This window comes from Asparagus officinalis, chromosome 4 (assembly GCF_001876935.1).
Source record: "Asparagus officinalis chromosome 4, Aspof.V1, whole genome shotgun sequence".
In the NCBI taxonomy this organism is placed as follows: domain Eukaryota; kingdom Viridiplantae; phylum Streptophyta; class Magnoliopsida; order Asparagales; family Asparagaceae; genus Asparagus; species Asparagus officinalis.
Window position 1 is genome coordinate 7453048 of NC_033797.1, and position 5752 is coordinate 7458799.

Below are 5752 nucleotides of genomic sequence, written 5' to 3' on the forward strand. Positions count from 1 at the left end.
CTATAACAGAAGAGAAGGCACACATGGAACGTGTTCCTTATGCTAGTGCAGTTAGCAGTTTGATGTACGCCATAGTGTATACACGTCTAGATATTTCACAGGCAGTCAGTGTGGTCAGCAGATTCATGGCGAATCCGGGAAAGGCGTATTGGGAAGCGGTGAAAATGGGTCCTGAGGTACTTGAAAGGTACCGCGGATACGGGTCTGTGTTTTGGTGGAGATACATGTCAGATTGATGGGTTTGTTGACTCTGATTATGCGGGTGATCTAGATAGACGGCGATCTACTACTGGTTATGTATTCAGGATACATGGAGCTCTAGTTAGTTGGCGATCGATGTTGCAGGCTACAGTGGCACTTTCTACTACAGAGGCCGAGTATATGGCCATGGCGGAGGGAGTGAAGGAAGCATTGTGGTTGTGGGGTCTTCTAGACGATTTGGGGATTGAGCAAGAAAACGTGAACTTGTGGTGCGACAGTCAAAGTGCGATTCACTTGGCGAAGAATCAAGTTCATCATGCTCGTACCAAGCATATCGATGTCAGGTATCATTTCGTGCGGGATGTCATAGAGGAAGGTGATATTTCTCTCATGAAGGTGCACACGAATGAGAATCCAGCAGACATGTTAACCAAGGTGGTCACAGGTAGCAAGTTTAAGCATTGCTTGGACTTGCTTCATATCAACCCGTGTTGAACTGCCCAAGAGGGCATGGCCCTTCGGGGCGGTGATGGGGTGAGGTGGAGACTATGATGGAGAACAAATCCTGAACTACAGTTAGCTTGATCCCGGTGGAGGGTACGTAGGCAGCCGCGGTAAAGTGGCGCAGCTGGTTTTGGCCTGGTTTGGCCTGGTTTGGTATTTCAGATCTCTCTGGTGAAGTTCGCGGTGTTCTTCTGGTGTTCGTCCAAAATTTGAGGTTTATCAAATGATGTACGAGGTGGAGAATTGTGAACACCGATGGCAAGTGGGGGCCACCCAAGTGTGCGTGAGGAGTTTTTTTGGTCAATGCCCAGCGGGTAAATGCCAAGGCCCACTTTTGTTTGTTTTTAACCGCATCAATCTCCTATAAATACCTATGATACCTAGGGTTTTGGGTACGGGGAAAAGTCTGCGGAAACAAAAGCAGAGAGAGAGGTTGAGAAAGTTTTCGGCTGCAGAGGTGAAACAGCGGCAAACAGCGGCTTGGAGAAAAAGTCTGCAGGGAGTTCTTGGCGGCTGTTTTTTGAGAGAAAAGCTGAGAGTTTTTTTGAGGAGAGAAAAAGAGGAATTTACAAAAGAGAGGTCAATTTCTTTTGGGTAAAAATTAGATCTTTTTCTTTGAGGTGAGCTTGTGGATTGTACAAGTCGTCGGTGTTCTTCTCATAGTGGAATCTCCCCTCACCCCTCCCGTGGACGTAGGCAAGTTTGCCAAACCACGTAAATCTCGTGTATTTATTATTTTCTGGTTGTTGGCTATTGCTTGTAGGTTCCCTCAATATTCGGTCTTAGAGCTGATGAGAGGAAGAGTGTATATTTCACTTTGATGAAATATATCACTTTCAATTCTTGTTTCCTTTGAGAAATAAGAATTTCATTATCTATTCGCGTTTCCTTTGAGAAACAAGAATATAGAGGTTGACTTGTGCTTTTGTGACAACAAAAGCCAGGGCTCTCTCTCAGGTGATATCGCTTCCGCGGCGGTGGGCGTGACTCTGCGCCCAACAATTGGTATCAGAGCTGTTATTCAGATTGGGAGTGGTGTAGCTTCTGATTTGAGGTGGTGCTTGGTAATTTCCTGAGAGAAGCGGATTCATTAATACAAGCGGAGAATGACGTCAACTAGCAAAACAGTTAAAGTTGGAAAGTACGAGATTGAAAAATTCAATGGGAAGAATGATTTTTCCTATTGGAGGATGCAGATGAAGAACTCGTTGATTTCGCAGAAATTGCACAAAGCTTTGGCGGGAAAAGAGAAGAAGCACAAGGATATGTCTGATGAGGATTGGGAGGAGCTGGATCTGGAAGCACGGGCGTCGATTATCCTTTGCCTTGAAAGGGATGTAGCTTTCTTGGTAGATAGAGAGAAAACGGCTGCGGGCGTGTGGTCGAAGTTAGAAACCACCTTCATGACGAAGAGTCTAACAAACCGGATCTATTTGAAATCCAAATTGTATACTTGCAAGATGGAGGAGGGCTCATCAATCCGGGAATATATCAACAAGTTCGATAGGATTATATCGGATCTGAAGGACATCGATGTGACTGTAGAAGATGAGGATCAGGCTCTTCTATTACTTCTATCTCTGCCGAAGTCTTATGAGAACCTGGTGCAAACATTGATGCTTGTGGGAGACAATTTGACGATGGATGAGACTAGAACGGCGCTTCTAGGGGATGACCTTCGAAAGATTGCAACCGGTGACATGACTACTGGTGGTAACAAAGAACAAGCGCAGGGATTGTTTGCTAGAGGAAGGAGCAATGAGCGAGGAAAAGGCAAGGGAGGAAAGTCTAGATCTAAATCGAGACCTACAGAGAACGGAGTAAAGAAGGTTGTTCGAGGTTCCCTAACAGTGATGAAGGGTGTTCGTCACGGTAATCTATATACTCTCTCGGGTACGACGGTGACAGGAGATGCAGCGGTTGGAACTGATGGAAGTGGTGGAGACCCATGTGAGCACACCCGGTTATGGCATAGGCGGGTTGGGCACATGTCAGAGAAGGGTCTAGTTCTGCTTGGTAAGGAGGGTTTGCTGAAGAATCTGAAGAAACCTTGCATGGATTTTTTTGAGGATTGTGTGTATGGAAAGGCGCACAGGGTCTAATTCTTAAAAAGCAATCACAAGAGCAGAGGTATACTAGATTATGTGCACACGGATGTTTGGGGTCCGGCTCAGACAACTTCCAAGGGTGGTTCCAGGTATTTTGTCTCGTTCATAGACGATTATTCTAGATATGCTTGGATTTATTTTCTTAAGCATAAGAATGAGGTATTTGAGACATTCAAGAAGTGAAAAGCAATGGTTGAGAACAGGACGGGCAAGAAATTGAAGACACTAAGATCTGACAACGGTACAGAGTATACAGATGGTGCTTTCAAGAAGTTCTGTGATCAAGAGGGCATTGTTCGACACTGGACAGTCAGGTCAACACAACAGCAGAACGGGGTCACGGAGAGACTGAACCGACCATAGGCAATGAGTATGCGATCTTATGCTGGATTGGGCAACGAATGGTGGGCAGAAGCGGTGGCTACAGCATGTTACATTGTGAACCGTTCTCCACATTCGACACTAGATGGTGATACACCCTATAGGGTGTGGTCAGGGGAACATGCAGATTATGAGAGGCTCAGAATTTTCGGATGTACCGCCTATTATCACGTCAACGAGGGAAAGCTTGACGCGAGGGCCAAGAAGGCGATATTCTTGGGGTATGCAAAGGGCGTAAAGGGCTACCGCCTTTGGTGTACAGAAGATTCGAAGTTCGTAATCAGTAGGGACGTTACCTTTGATGAAAAATCCATGATTGCTAGGGTGCCCAAGGATGATGGTGTTGGGACTGTTGGGACTTTAAAGTCCCAGGTTATTAAGATAGAACCTAAAGACCAACCAGGTTCTAGTCATGTTTAAGTGAAAAAGCAGGTAGATGATGAGCTTGAGCAAGAGGAGGTTCAGCAAGAGAATACACAGGCACTGCAACAACAGCAGCTCGAGGATACTTTGGCTTCCACTAGGCCAAAGCGAGCATACAAGCAGGTACAGAAGCTGGGGGCTGATCAACCCCTGAAGCACTATGGGCAGGTTAATTTGGTTGAGTACGCACTCTCGGTGGAGGAAGATGAGCCGGTCTCCTTCAAGGAAGCTATTCGGGATAAAGATAGTGAGAGTTGGTTGGCTGCGATGGAGGAGGAGATGGAATCTCTTCGGAAGAACCAAACATGGGAGGTGATCCCATTGCCCGTAGGAAGAAAAGCTATTGGTTGTAAGTGGGTGTATAAGAGAAAGGAAGATCCTTCAGAGCTCGGTGGTACAAGATATAAGGCGAGGCTAGTGGCTAAAGGGTTTGCACAAAGAGAGGGTGTGGATTACAATGAGATATTTTCTCCGGTGGTGAAACACACTTCTATTCGGGTGCTATTGAGTATTGTTGCTCATGGTGATCTTGAGCTGGAACAACTCGATGTTAAAATAGCCTTCTTGCACGGAGACTTGGATGAAGAGATCTACATGCATCAACCTGAGGGCTACAAGGTTGAGGATAAGGAGCATCATGTATGTCGCTTGAGGATGTCACTCTATGGACTAAAGCAATCTCCTCGGCAGTGGTACAAGAGATTTGACTCCTTCATGCTGAAGCATGGGTTTTCCCGAAGCGATTACGATTGCTGTGTTTACATTCGGAAGCTTCGTGGAGGTGATTATATTTATCTCCTTTTGTATGTGGATGACATGCTTATTGCTTCTAAGAGCGAGGTAGAGATAGATAGGCTAAAATCTCAACTTGGTAAAGAGTTCGAGATGAAGGACATGGGCGCTGCTAGAAAAATACTGGGTATGGAGATTAGAAGAGAGCGGGCGAATCGGCGATTGTTCTTGAGTCAGAAGGGCTACATAGAGCGGGTGATCACGAGGTTCGGGATGCAAAGTGCAAAGTCAGTGGTGACTCCATTGGCTCCACACTTCAGGCTTTCAGGTAAACAATCTCCCACTACAGCGGAAGATAAGGCACACATGGAGCGTGTTCCTTATGCTAGTTCAGTTGGCAGTTTGATGTACGCCATGGTGTGTACATGTCCAGATATTTCACAGGCGGTTAGTGTGATCAGCAGATTCATGGCAAATCCGGGAAAGGCGCACTGGGAAGCTGTGAAGTGGGTCTTGAGGTACTTGAAAGGTACCGCGGATACGGGTCTGTGTTTTGGTGGAGATACATGTCAGATTGACGGGTTTGTTGACTCTGATTATGCGGGTGATCTAGATAGACGGCGATCTACTACTGGTTATGTATTCAGGATACATGGAGCTCCAGTTAGTTGGTGATCGATGTTACAGGCTACAGTGGCACTTTCTACTACAGAGGTCGAGTATATGGCCATGGCAGAGGGAGTGAAGGAAGCATTGTGGCTGTGGGGTCTTCTAGACGATTTGGGGATTGAGCAAGAAAACGTGAACTTGTGGTGCGACAGTCAAAGTGCGATTCACTTGGCGAAGAATCAAGTTCATCATGCTCGTACCAAGCATATCGATGTCAGGTATCATTTCGTGCGGGATGTCATAGAGGAAGGTGATATTTCTCTCATGAAGGTGCACACGAATGAGAATCCCGCAGATATGTTAACCAAGGTGGTCACAGGTAGCAAGTTTAAGCATTGCTTGGACTTGCTCCATATCAGCCCGTGTTAATTTGCCCAAGAGGGCATGGCCCTTCGGGGCGGTGATGGGGTGAGGTGGAGACTATGATGGAGAACAATATTTGAACTACGGTTAGCTTGATCCCGGTGGAGGGTACGTAGGCAGCCGCGGTATAGTGGCGCAGCTGGTTTTGGCCTGGTTTGGCCTGGTTTGGTATTTCAGATCTCTCTGGTGAAGTTCGCGGTGTTCTTCTGGTGTTCGTCCAAAATTTGAGGTTTATCAAATGATGTACGAGGTGGAGAATTGTGAACACCGATGGCAAGTGGGGGCCACCCAAGTGTGTCATGCGGTAAAGAAGAAGCGGAAGTTTTTTTTCTTCTTCTTCACGTGAGGTGATAAGGTGGGCCGCAGCCATG